Here is a 14,383-nt window from a genome sequence, read left to right on the forward strand (position 1 = left end):
AAAAAAAAATATTAAATATAAAATAGTATGATAAGTAGAAAAGTAAAATATGTATATTAATAATGTACGTGTGCGTAAAATAATTGAATTAATATTTTATTATGCGTAAAAGTTATATCTATATATTATTTAATTGCCAAAAATTAAATGGAGTAATTGCGTGATTTACCTGCAACGCATTTACGCACATCGCGTGACCGAGAGATTTTAATGCGTGCATATGGATCTTTGCGCGTCTGCAACAACATGCAAGCTAGTGAAATCGCATACAAGTATATTATAAATATGTAATTCTCGTTGCGGATATCATTCATCGCAGGATTAACGATACGAGCAGCGGAACGAAAATCGCGGATTCTCGACCGCGATGCGATGAACCGATGTCTTTGCGAGAAATCAGACGCTTTCTAAGCGACCCGAGCTCCGCTGTTCCTGTTTCAATGATTAATGACGGCGCGAGAAATCCTCCCTCTCATCGGGACCACCGAGTTTGCGCGCGCGTGCCCATCTGTCGAAGACGATATTAATGGATTTGTCCTAGTAAAACGTAACTTCGTATCTTGCATCCAATTAGCGACGCCGCCTGTCGTGAGAGACCTGCGAAAAGAGCGCATGGATCTGACAAATTCTTGCCAAATAACGGCGCGCGTGTCCATATCGTTGCCTCTGGCGACGTTTGAAACATAGTGAAGCTGTGATATTTCGCGATAATAGTCGTTATCGTTTATCTTTGCTTCGGATGTACAATTAAGCCGAATAGATCCGTTTCGCCTATTCTTGCGAGTGAACACTGGGCAACGTGCAAAATAAATATATAATTATATATAGTAGGAAATAAATATATGTAATAAAAAGAAGATTGATCATATTATTTTATCTTTTTAATTTTAATCTTAATTAATAAGTATGCAATTAAGAATTATTGTGGAAAGAAAGAGAGAGAGAGAAAAAAATATATATTGAAAAAGATTTATTGCAATATATTCGAGCGTTTGAAATAATGTTTACTTGTGTACTGCTTTGTTTATAGTTTATGGAAATTGTATCGAATTCTCAAGGCTCACGCGGCTGTTGCACTGCAAGTAGTGTTTTCTACGGCCACGATCTTTCCTCTACCGATAGCCCTACACGCGCATACAAATGCATTAAATTGCAGGCGGCTTAGAAGTGCTGATAAGATTGATACGGCACATAACGCATCCATAAACAGCGTGTAAAAGTATGAATGGGACATTCTTCTTGTACTGATAGTACGGAAGAAGAATGTTTCTGTATAGGCTCGTCCAAAGCACGCATTCCGAAAGATTATACTATCCCATAATATGCTTTCTTACTTCATCGTATTTATTTTCTTTGAGTTTATATATATATATATATATTCGCATTTTTCTTGCAAAATCTCATTTTTGCATTGACAGACATTTGTGCATACATTTTTCATGCAACTTGAATAAAATTTGCTATATTCGTCAAAATTCCGTATTTCCTCTTAAATTAATAATATTTGTATTATATCGTAAAGAGAGAAAGACGTAAACTTGAAACGTCCGAGAGATTCGTCTGCGATAAAAATTCGCAGAGATCGAGAAAGTGACGGCGGTGCATCTGCACGAGAACGACGACAGAGAGACTTCATCGAACGACGACGACGAAGTGAGGCGAGTCAACGGCCCTAAACGTCAAGCGGAAAGGGCGGAAACGCCGGGCCGCGCATAAATAAGCGCCTTGGAAACCACAATACGTTTGCGGAGACATTGCGTGTGTGGGCAATGGTCGCGGTGCCGTACCGGCCTGTGCCCGACCTGAAAATCAATGTAAAACAATTTAACTGACGACCCCTTTGCGTGACATGTAGTAAATCTCCGGGACGTCGATGATCTTTGCAGATATTTCGTCTTATGGATGCGCCGCGATAGATTGTACTCCGTCAAGAGTACGGACTTGTCAATGCAAATTGGGATTCACAAAAAAAAAATGTATATATATATATGGTATAATATACAATAAATCTTATAGAGAGAAAGAGAAAGAAGAAATTAAGTAATCATGTAATAATCATTCCTCGTGGCACTAACACTCCAATGACAATCACAAACACGGAATTATTGCACTAGAAAGTATACGTGCTGTCTTTTCTAAGGATAACAATAACATTTTTAAAGTATCGTAATTATTTTTGCTCGTTTAATGTAAATTATAATTTAATTTTAACCATAATTTCAAAATTTTTACCTTTGCACAGTAATTTTATTACTACATATAATATAATGATTACCGTTGTAAATTATTGTAATAACCATAATAATCGTTATCATAAAATAGATTTATTACGATAATCTCTCATACGGACTTTCGCGATAAGTACAATATTTGAAGACACTTAGGCTCAATGCGGTTCAATCATATATCTCCGTTTTTTTCATAATTAACCATAATTACGCCCGCAAGTGTACCGTTTAAGGACATTGCAAAACTTTCGACTTTCCCTTTCCTCTGTCTGCCAATTACAATCGCCGCGATGAGTCTTAACGTCTTTGGAGCGTTTCACGAGTCATTGTCCACCGTTTATTAAGCCCGTTTCACGATTTACGATTCAACCAACGAAATGCGAATAATCGAGAATGAGACGCAGGAAACGGAGAAGGTATCGCGTGGTGCCTTGAGAAGAAATGAGAGGAGTTTAAGAAGCGGAAATTACTCGTAATAGCCTCATAAGTATCTCGTCCTGAATTCGCGGCGAGCGTTATGGTTTCATAAAAGATCACGACGCGTGACATGAAAGTCCCGTCAAGTTTGCGGCGCCCGATTCGTTCCTCATAAAATAGAAGTTAATCTTTTGCCACTCGTATTAATATAAATTCTAATAGTTTATTTTGACTTCCTGTTAATTTGTACTCTATTATTTTCATGGATGAGAGACGGCAATAAGCACCTAGATAAGCTATCAAGCTATTGGTTATCTATTTTCTATAAGTTATTTAGATGATATTTATGATTTTTTTCAATGATTTTTTCTCATTTCATTTTATTATAAAAAAAAAGAATTGCAGGCGGTACTGTGTGTTTGTATTATATAAATTCTGTTTACATACATTCCCCCCTTATAGGATTAAAATTTTGTAATAAGCTTTGTAGAGAGAAATTACATTTTTAGTCCACGACATACGCGATAAACACTTGTTGTTTATTTCTATATTAATCTAATCGCTACAAGAAGAAATCATAATAAGCGATACCGGTTTATTCATACATGACCTCTATTAGCTCGAAGAAAGACTTCTATTCGATACGTGAAATTGAGATCTCGATGGACTTCAATGTTTATCCTCCGATCTTTCCGGGAAAAATAACATCCTCATTCTCGGTGGCTCCAATTTCATCTCGACGTATGAGCTTCAGAATACGTCCGCGGATACTTTTTAAGAAAACACTTAAGTTATGGTCTGCCCCGCATCAGGTTTTGAGGCGCCCTGAGGTCGAACGATAACCATTCGAAAAAATATGGTTGAGTAAACCTCTTCGAACGGCCTCCTTCTCGTCGAGGCAAAATGCATTCAATCTATTCGCGCGTATGCTTTTTCATTTTTTATCTTTTATTGTTCATAGAAGTGCTTTCATACGCAGGAAAACTTCTTTACCTGCGTCTCTTTTATCAAATTGTTTCTTTTCATTATTAATCCTTCGAATCGTATGGTGAATTATTTCATTTCAAGACATATCGTAAAATTCTACATAAACAAAAGTAATATTTTTACGTGTAAGCGGAGCAGAGAGAATACGATAGTAGGAATAAGCGGTGAGTGGCTCATTGTCAGTGGCATATTGATTGCCAACTGAGAGAGAGGTTCTAGGACAGAGTTCACGTAGGGCCCCGATATTTTTCCTCAGCTCGGGAAAGGCTTATACACGAAAGTATTCTATATTTGATCAATTCTTTGAAATTATTTAAATAAAAAATTACAAAATTGATGAAATCATGAATAAAAATCGTAATTTTTAGCATTAAGTACGTATTAAATATACATATTTAATTTTACAATGAGAGAAGAGAATGTTATTAAATGTTGTAAATACTTGATAAAGTCTTAATTTAAAACAATAATTGGAATAAATAGACGAAGTTTTTGATCCCATAATTACACTATTAATTCTATTTTAATCTGCTCTAGAGCGAAGAGACAATTTAAATTTTAAATTATATAGTTTATTGAATAATTTTCAAATCCATTACCAATTCTCCTTACAATATGAAAAGTCAATTCTTCAGATTTTCTTAAATTTTATATACGACTGAGAAATGAAGAAAATTGCATAATTCATACGTTCTTTCGCCGAATCAAGTTTCGGCGAAAGAACTGCATAATCGAGAAACGAAAATTCTCGGGATATCAACGCGAATTTTTGTGGCGGCGGCATATATGCAAAGAGAAGTCTGGTCTCATAACGTATATATCTCGCTTTCTATCGGGGCCCGTGGAGCCATATTAGTGCATCTTGCATTGCACAAACCGCAATGACCGGCTGCGGCCAGGCTCCATATTAGCAGCGCATGCCGCTCTTTTCGCATGTGTTTCATTGATTGTAGCAACATACACGATATTTGTACACAGTAATGCAAATATCGCGCGACATTCTCTTCTCGCAAACATGTCACTATTATCCAAATGGCACAATTATTTCTCTCGTTCGTTATGTTAATAGACACACAAGTTACAGAATTAAAATCAAATCGCAAATTATTTCTATTTTCTTAAATTAAAAATATTTTTTTAACTTCTTCGTAGATTTATAAGACTCAAATGCTCTGCTTGATCGATCAAGGACAGCTCAAGTAACTCTGTCGAAGAAATCGTCGAAAGAAAATCCTAGCATGAAGGCTTTTTTGTGAATGATTCACGATCGTAGATCATGCCTCGTGTGAACCGCCGCGCCGTAGGTTATTTGTAATTGTTAGAAATGCATTGTAACGAGTGCCTGAGTTATTGGATGTCGCGAGGGATATTGTGTCCTCGTTGAATCTCCTGTCACGTCACGGCCACGCGCGTACTTTGTATCCCACCCGTTATACATAATACTTGCGTGATGCTCTCGAGTGACGAGGAAGCGTTGCGAACCTCGACCGATTTAGACCGCATTTTCTCACTGCATGGCGAATCCCACGGTTTCTATAATAAGCTTCGCGATATATATTTTCAAGTTCTTTATAACGCAACAATGACAAGGCAGTAGAGGATAATTTCAGTGTTAAATTAAACTCTTATTTTTAATGAGTTACTTGCGAATTACTCTATGCATTCTTCTGATGATTAAAAAATATTTATGTTTATGTCCAGTTATATTTTTCATGAGCAGTATTTTTAACTTTACTATCTGCTATAAATATAAATCTGATTTTGTGAAATTGTCTGAAGAAGTTTTTTAAATAAAGCTTCGACTAATAAAGTGTCCCAATCTAAAAATTTATAACTATTTGTTCTTTTAAAATTGATAATTATATCAATAACTCTATTAATTTCAAGCAGTAAATATAATCTGTATATTTATAAATCGTTAAAAAAAAGGCAAATTAATTTTCTATAAAACTCTCAAAAAAGTAAGCTTACTATTACCGCACTTTATATAGCAGCCCTCATAAAGATTAACAAAGTTAAATGAGATTTTAGTCTGTCTCTTTTTAATTGCGTCTCGAAAAAGGGCTAGAAGATCAGATGAGTCTCAATCAACTTGAATTAATGTTTATGCTAACTGCTTTTAGGGCCCCCGTGAAAGTCTAAATCTGCTATTTGGATGCGCATTCTATATCTCAACTAATACTCTTATGGGATTTCACGCAGACCTAAAGAGATCCTCGTAGATCCCTGAGAGAGACGAGGTTTCTCCCGCGTCCAGTCGCGTGTCGCAGATTCGCGTCGCCTTAATGACGTCGAATTAATTTTCATGGATTTCCGCGGGGCGAACGAGACATGCTCGCGCCGAGGAACACGATCGTTCGAGGATGGGAATTAATTGCACGCAACTGCAACTTTACGACTGTCACTATTATGCGGCCTTCGCAGACGGTTTAAAGCTGTCGTTGCGCCGCGTCATACGAGATAGTTAACGATTAATGCGATCATCCGCTCGCTCGCTCGCTCGCTCGCGTCCACGGGCACATGTTTCACACGCGCGGCACCCCAGCTGGACGATGTTAATTGCGCTATCAAGTAACGCGAGGAAGCCCGCCTGTGATAATTGCGTCTAACTGGCCGCTTCAATTGGGACGAGTTGTCGTTTTCTCATCGCGATCGCCTTTTCCGTTGTCCCGTTCGTTGCCGCACGCGAATCGTCTCATACAAGTCTGCTCTTGCTGCGTTAAATACATCCAACTACAGCGCTATTTAATCGAGATAATAAAATACGCTAAATTGGATCGCTAGCAGCCATTTGGTAAGCCGTTCAAATAGCTGGCTTGTATAGTAAAGATGAAACCGCGAGATGGGCTTTCAAAGTTTTCTAGACAGAAGAAGAACGTTGTATGTGTTGTGGCATCATAAATATAACATATAATTATAATAATTATTTTTATAAGTTCTTGCAAAATTGCATAATTAATATGATTTATTTTTTGCACAAATAAATTTCTGATATACGAAACAATTAGATATTTTTCTATAAATTATTTTTTTGTGATTTAAATTTACTATTAATTAAATTTACTATTACTTAAGTTTTGTCGCAAATAAATATCTAAAATCGAGTGTCATGTGTTAATCTATAAAAGCATAAATCACTCAGTGGGCACTGACCGTGGCGGGAGACAATTACTGTACGCAAACTACGTAGTATGCAGTAGTAAAATACCTGCCACACACTTTTTGCCGGAACCCACAAATAGGTCGACAGTGTCTAATTTCGCATTACGCAAAACTGACACCCAGCACGTCCGTTCAGATCTCCATCTGCATCTGTATATATATCGTAACGCGAACGGTCCGCAAGGACAAATCTAAATTACCGCTCTCGCAATTAATACCATGTCATGGTCGCCGTAAATAGAAGAATGAATAGAAGAAAACACATAGACGTATACATATCTGTATATACAATTGTCGTTCGCTTGTAAACTGCAAACCGCGGCGATCGCGAATGTAATCGACGACGATTCTACGGGTTGCCCGTAACCCAAATACATGGCATGTTCGTTCTCAATTGCGCAAGAGTTAATCGATATTCAACGTTGTTGTGAATAACATCGCAACAGTTTTTTATTTGTCGTGGATATAATTTGCTCGCGCAATCGAAAAAGCAGATAAATTAATTAGAGAAGTACGATTAACCGTAAAAATGCTCAAATATCATCGTGTAATGCATTCATTACTCGCGCGAGGAACACTTTCCCACGGTCGAGACAGCTTTTTCCTCTCATCGTCTAAAGAATTCGGATGTTCTTCCGCCGATACTTTCGAGAGAACCCGAGTGCTCGAGGGATCAAAGGATGTGAGGGATGCGACGCGGTATTGATACCGAAATCCCTATTATTATTGAAATCATTCGTATCCCGAGGGTGTCACGGTATATTAAAGCTACTATGCTTGTTGCTGGTGTGCTATTATATACCGGGTGTTATACACGAGCGAAGATTTATTGCGGCGTGCGTGTGTGGTCCATGCAAAGATAAAAGAAGGTCAAGTATAGATTGTTATTAGATTTTGGCAATTGAACTCTACAGTGTGATTAAATTTGAATACAATATTATGCGATTAGTGTAACACTTCACACTCAATAAATATATGTATAAATGATATTATAATTTATGTAAACTCATTAAAAGACAATTTTTTTTTCCATTATGATAAAGATTTAAATTATTTCATATCAATTTTCATATCTTTTTATAACAATTGATACAGAGAAACAAGAAGAAGAAACTTTAATATGCGTTGTAAATAAAAAAGTTGTGTTTGCAGACTGTTGTTACCTCATATTGCAATTCTTTTATTTGCTTCACAAGATATTTACAGGATCAAAAAATATATATTAATACCTAAAATATGTTTCATTTATGTATCTCGGCATTAGAGAATTAATTTACATAATTTGTATATTAATATATAATTTTTACAAAAATTTCTCATCGCGCGATTCCCGCGTAAGCTGCAAAATTCCAGACAAACGTGTCAGTCGAGAGCTCGTAAAAGTCGCGGATCTCCCACGCGGATAGATCTCGCGAGAGAAATCGCGCATCGCGAGAGAATGCTAGTAGAGCGGATTATGGAGTTTACGTGTCGTATTATCATAGACAGTGCAATGTCACGAGCGCGCCTCGTCTCGTACAGAGCTGGAGGTCTTCTTATAGGAGCGGCCCCATCGACCGAGCATAATCCGCCGATCCGATATTGCGAGATCGATGCGCGGGATGCTGGCTGCAGCTGGCACACGTGACCGCGTGTGCACGTCGATGCCGCGAGATGCACGGACCCGTCGTCCCTCGTAAGAATTAATCTCGGATCGTGGTTCGACGATCCGTCATTGAACGGATCGACGAGTTCAGCCGCGCTCGGGATGACGGGCATACAACGAGCGTGCAACAGGTACGTTTCTATCGGGATATATACTCTGGGAATCGGTAATGGCTTGCAACGTTGACAGAGACGAACTGTGCACGATCCGTTTCTGGGAGAGGAAAAACGAAAACGAACGTGAGAAGTCATTGACTCATATTATCTACTTTCCAAGATTGCGGATTTGCATGAATTGTCCCAATTCTCTTCTTCTAAAACGATTTTATATTTTAATGAACTTCTTTTTTAACATGGATTTATGGATGCAGTTTCTTCATAAATGTTTATATGTAAATGTGTATCGTAATATTTTGGGATTGCATGTGCGTGTGTGTGTGACACATAACTTATCAAGTTTCAAAGTTAATATTTAAGATTTAAGAATAAAAAGATACAGTTTCTCTCGCATCGAGATAATTTTCAGGCCACTATTACAGCTTGCATCTCTCAGATAATTTAAGAACCAAGATAAAGAAATCAAATTATATATATATGTATATATACGCATTAGCATTAGTACATCATTTAGGCGGATTACATCTAACACTGCTCGCCGCCGCAAAATGCTCGCGTGCGTTCTTAATGTAACGCATAGTAGCCGGACGCGATCAAACGAAATTGGACGCAAACATGATGATCAACGGTGTGCATTATCTTATCGCGCGCGATAGATCGCGGCAGCAAAAGGAGAGAAACTACTTTAATGACTGTCGGGAGCCTCCTTATCCGGGCAAGAGGCGGATGCACCCGCTTATTATTCCTAGCTGAAGACGAAACAAGGACGAGATGGAAGGTAACGCGAGTATCACGTGCTTCTGCGCCGAAAGGCCGCCTCGAGCGCATTTCGGTGCGGAGCTCTTGTGAAGAGGAGCATGCTGTCGTTGCTTCTCGTGGGAAGGAGGAATTGGGTTAATCCTACGAGCCGACGTTCTCCGTCTTCGAGAGAACGAGCCTTGCCTCTGCCCAGACGAACACGGCGCGTCACATTTGTCAAAGTCCACGTGGACTTGTGACGCGCATGAAGAACACGCTTCTTGCGGTTCATCGCGGAAATAGAATACATGGCGGCGGCGTTTATGCGCGAAACGTAAGAAATAGGAAAATCTAAAGAACGCTGTAATTGAGACTTTCTTGAGAGAAAGTCTCTTAAAGAGAAAATACGCACTCTATATAGAACACTTGCTATTGTTACATTTATATGATATATGAAACGACACAATGTTTTTATCACATCTTACAAATAGAAAAAAAGTCAGCTAATTAGATAATTGTGTGACGCGCATGAAGAACACGCTTCTTGCGGTTCATCGCGGAAATAGAATACATGGCGGCGGCGTTTATGCGCGAAACGTAAGAAATAGGAAAATCTAAAGAACGCTGTAATTGAGACTTTCTTGAGAGAAAGTCTCTTAAAGAGAAAATACGCACTCTATATAGAACACTTGCTATTGTTACATTTATATGATATATGAAACGACACAATGTTTTTATCACATCTTACAAATAGAAAAAAAAGTCAGCTAATTAGATAATTGATTATGAAACCGCGATGTAATCAAATGGTCAAATTTTTTATGTAAACAAGTTAATTTTTTTTATTCTTTGCACCGAGATAAATTTTCTAAAGACGCGTGAAAATTCTCTACAAAGTAATAAAATACAAAACCTTATATAATAAAAGCTAAATTTATAAAAATAACATAGTAAATATTTGAATAAAATTTGAAAAAAAGTATGATGAGAGAGAGGGAGAGAGAGGAATTAATTCAATGTGGCCTAGGGGAAAGCTGTAATATGTAATATTAAGAATATATAACCGGACCGAGCCAAAGAGGAGAGACAGAGAGTATTACCGATTTCTTGCACTCGCCGTAATAACGAATAAATTGCTACATATATGCAGCCTAGAATAACCTGTCGTGCCAGCCGCGGGCTCCACGAAGTTCATTTGGTTTCATTTTAACGCCAACGATCGATTTACGTTATTTACAATTTTCCCGTTCTGGAGAAAAGTTATTTAACTTTGCAAGAGACTTTGCTGAAGATGCAAACGATTGTTTTATCACTTATATAGTTAGGGTAATATTTGTCACTCCTCGATAGACATCTCGCGAAAATTTCCTAACTTAATTCCGCTATGCTGTAATCCGTGCAGACTTGCGAAGATAAATGGTATGTACACAATTGCCGCACACGCATGCACACACACACACACACACACATACATAGAGACACAATTGGCTCGAAACCCAACTCATTGCAACTCTAAGGTGTAATGCCGAAGAGCCACAGCGTCACTCCCGCTAACGATAAGTGCTACTTCCTCGAGGGATCGTTGCTGCAGTCGATTGTTGCCGTGCCGGTGATTATATGCGCGCTCTCACCTGCATAACTCCGCATCGCGCGAAATTAAGCGCTTCAAGTACTATATTGACTATTTGAGCGCGGCCGCGGCTTTATCTTCGCCGATGTAATTTCAGGCTATTACGACGATTGTTAACGTCGGGTGCCCTATCATTACGATTAGACGTTCGTGTCAAATCGCATAATACGCTCCGTGGTCGAGGCTCCGCGCGCGCGCGCGCGACCACTTAACATACACGAACTTAAATAGCGTGACGTAAAAAAGTAACAATCCACACGCGCGTCATTTTTCATTTTACATAAGTGTAAGCCCGTTAAGGCGGCGCACCGCGATAATATCGTCGGGTAAACAGAGCCCGCAGAGTTTGTTTGCAAATGTATGCTAAATGGAAAAGCCGCTCCGACGAATGGTCGCCGAAGATCATACACAGTCGGTCGTTCCATGGAAATTAGTACATTTCCGTAATGATGCAATTTGCATAATCGCATAACGATTTTTAACGCAACGTGCAAGAGTGCACTCACATTTTAAATCTTAAGAACATGTATTTTAAGAAAGTTGAAAGGAATATTAAGGACAGAAAGTAGCCGAATTTTTGGAGCACTTCTATATTCTAAAAATAAAGGAGAGGCGTGTAATAAATGCATAGAATTAGCGAACAAGTTACATCTATCCACGCGCATAAAGCGAAATTACTTTGCGTTATTAAATTCATGACTAAATGAGCACGCGTTATTATCTCACATTTATATACGTTCCACCGACACGTATCTCCGCCGCTATTCTGCTCCACTTTCCTCTATCACCGCATTCTTTTCCTCCCGCTCTACTTATCTCTTAATTTAAGCTCCTTTGTCATCGCCCTCTTATCAGCGTACAGCCCGGGCATTATCGCTCGTACGTTTAAACGAAAGAGTGAATAATTCGGTCGTATCTCCGCGCACGGTACAGAATCTATCTAGAACGTGTCTCAAGCCGCATTCCACCAGTTTAATCGCCAAACGGAATAATCTCACCTCCAAGAAGCTCCCGCTCAAGGATCATGCATACAAAGATTTTGGCGCAGGCTACTTCGGCGCTGACGTCTCAATGCAGCCACCGAGAGGACCACCCAACCGCGATACTTCCTACAACCGCCCAAACCAGAAATCTCCCTAAAAAAAGGAGGTTGAACGAGAATCCCTCGAGCGTCGAAGGAGAACAGGGATAAGGGAGCGAATAGCTCCTGAGAAGGATGTGACTGATGCGGCAGCGATGTAAATGTTTACATTTTGAATATTTATTGGTGGTTCTAAATAAAAACATGCGCAATAATTTTTACGATTTTGTGAATGTTATATGTCTCTGCAAATATGTAAAATTTACAAATTAATTTGCATATTATATATTCATTATATGCTCGCAAATAATTTTTCAGACATTACTATATCGTGAACAAAGAGTTTAGGAACTTTAGTTGGGTAATGTATTAGATTTGCGAAACGTTTTCTTGTTCTATTAAATTTTAGAAACTAATGTATATCAATTTATCAGAATATTAATTTTTATTTTTCAGACTGCAATATCGAGAATGGCGTTCGTAAAAGTTCGCCGAACATGGTATGATATCACAGTTAACAGACAAATTGTCTGGCGCAGGTGCATCGCTGCCACAAAGATTATCACGGAAGAGTTCGTCGCGTCGTCCCGAATTTGTCAATAAATAAAGGCTTATGTTAATTCAAGCGGCGAACGCGAGAGCCGACCGAGATATTTTACCGGATTAATATTACATTTGCGCCGATCAAATTCGGAGTTTAATCTCCCGCGGCCCTGAGCTTTGAAGACGCGATGAGGTGGGGGCGGGGGCGGAGGGAATACACAAAACAGAAATATATTTAATATATACTCCCTTGTAAATACAGCAAAATTTTCAATGCGCTGTAAAAATATTTTTTATGTTTGAAACATATGAAAGATGTATTATGTGTAAAGGTCTCTTTAAATGATTTATAATTCACGACAAAATTCAAAATAAAATTCTATTTCTGATTTCTAATTTCTAATAATATCTAATTATATTTTAATGTATACTAGTATACATTAAAGTGTTAGTATATATTTTAATGTATTCTAATATATATTTTGATTTGTAAGTATTTTACATATTCAAATGTTTTTTGTATTAGACGACATAAAATTTATAAATAGATTTGTCTTAAATTTTGGATTAGCTACAAAGCCAAAGTAAAAAAAATTATATTTTATTTAATTAATTAATTATAATTAATTAATTAAAATTAATTTATACTTAATTTATTCTTATGATAGATGCATATTGAAAGAATTTATTACAAGTAATTCCTAATTTTTTCTATCTCATCTATTTTAAGGTAACAGATCTAACTACAACCTACAATCTGGATCTAAATCTTAAATCTTTGTACATATAAAAATCCGTTATCTTAAATTAAATAAAATTTGTCACTCACCGACACTGATGCGCAACAGCGGAGTTGTTGATACTGAAGCTACGTTGTCTGTAATATACAAATGTGAAAGCCAAATTATAGCAACGTCGAAAATACAATTAATATTTTTAAAAATAATTACTTTACATATCAAATTTTTTTTTATATCTGATGCGTACAGTACTAAACAGATATAAAAATATGGAACATTTTTATAAATTCTAAAAAGATTATTTTTTTAAACAGAAACTTTTATAGAATTTATATTAAGTCTTCCTTTTGACTTTTTTCTTATTTAATTCATTCGAAAATAATAAGATCAAATTAATGTGCGTACGCGATTTATAACAACTAAAATACAAATAATAGGTACTCACCCTAGGATTGCTTTGCCGGTGCAGGATGTCTCTTCTAAGCTTCCACCTCCCCTTACGTTGTCAAGATTGTCAGCTACGTTGATCTGTAACATGCAAATAGAAGATCCAAATTGTAGCAACGTTCAAAATAATCAATATTTTAAAAAATTGTTATTGTGTACGCATTAAATTTTTTATTTTCGATGCATATAATAAGCAAATTTTTAAAAAATGAAATAATTTTATAAATTTTAAAAAAAATCTACTAACAAATCTCTAATAACTCTATATAAAAACTATAATTTTCTAAAAGTAGAAACTTTTACAAGATTAGTCTTTATATCTATAAATAGTCTTTATATACAAAAAATGTTCTGATTCTCTCTTATTTAAATCATGTAAATAAAAAGTCAATTTCTATTGATTATTCTCTCTTGATTAAAACTTGTTATAAAACTTGTATCAAGCTAGAAGAAAGTTTGTAAAGATTTAAAAACTTTTTCGTCTTTGTCATCTTAATCCGCGTAGGTCCGGCGACTGAAAACGATCTCGTAGTATCCCTGGAACCGAATTATGGCATTCCGAGCTCGTTTAATTCAGAAAAGCTCATGTGATTTATAATCCGGCGGCATCGATTTCGGCCGATCTTGACGATCGTCATCGGTATCCACG

General features: G+C 37.1%; 1 long non-coding RNA gene across 1 annotated transcript in view; it reads right to left on the bottom strand.

Moving 5' to 3' along the window:
• Nucleotides 1-13,236: 13,236 nt before the first annotated feature.
• The window catches only part of LOC115233702, a 16,918-nt gene continuing 15,771 nt past the window's right edge, over nt 13,237-14,383 (bottom strand). The window contains exons 2-3 of the long non-coding RNA XR_003883825.1: nt 13,733-13,815; nt 13,237-13,424 (exon numbers count right to left, since the gene is read on the bottom strand). This is a non-coding gene — a long non-coding RNA (uncharacterized LOC115233702). The remainder of the gene's footprint in view (nt 13,425-13,732; nt 13,816-14,383) is intronic.

This window comes from Formica exsecta, unplaced genomic scaffold (assembly GCF_003651465.1).
Source record: "Formica exsecta isolate Colony F162 unplaced genomic scaffold, ASM365146v1 scaffold182, whole genome shotgun sequence".
Lineage (NCBI taxonomy): Eukaryota > Metazoa > Arthropoda > Insecta > Hymenoptera > Formicidae > Formica > Formica exsecta.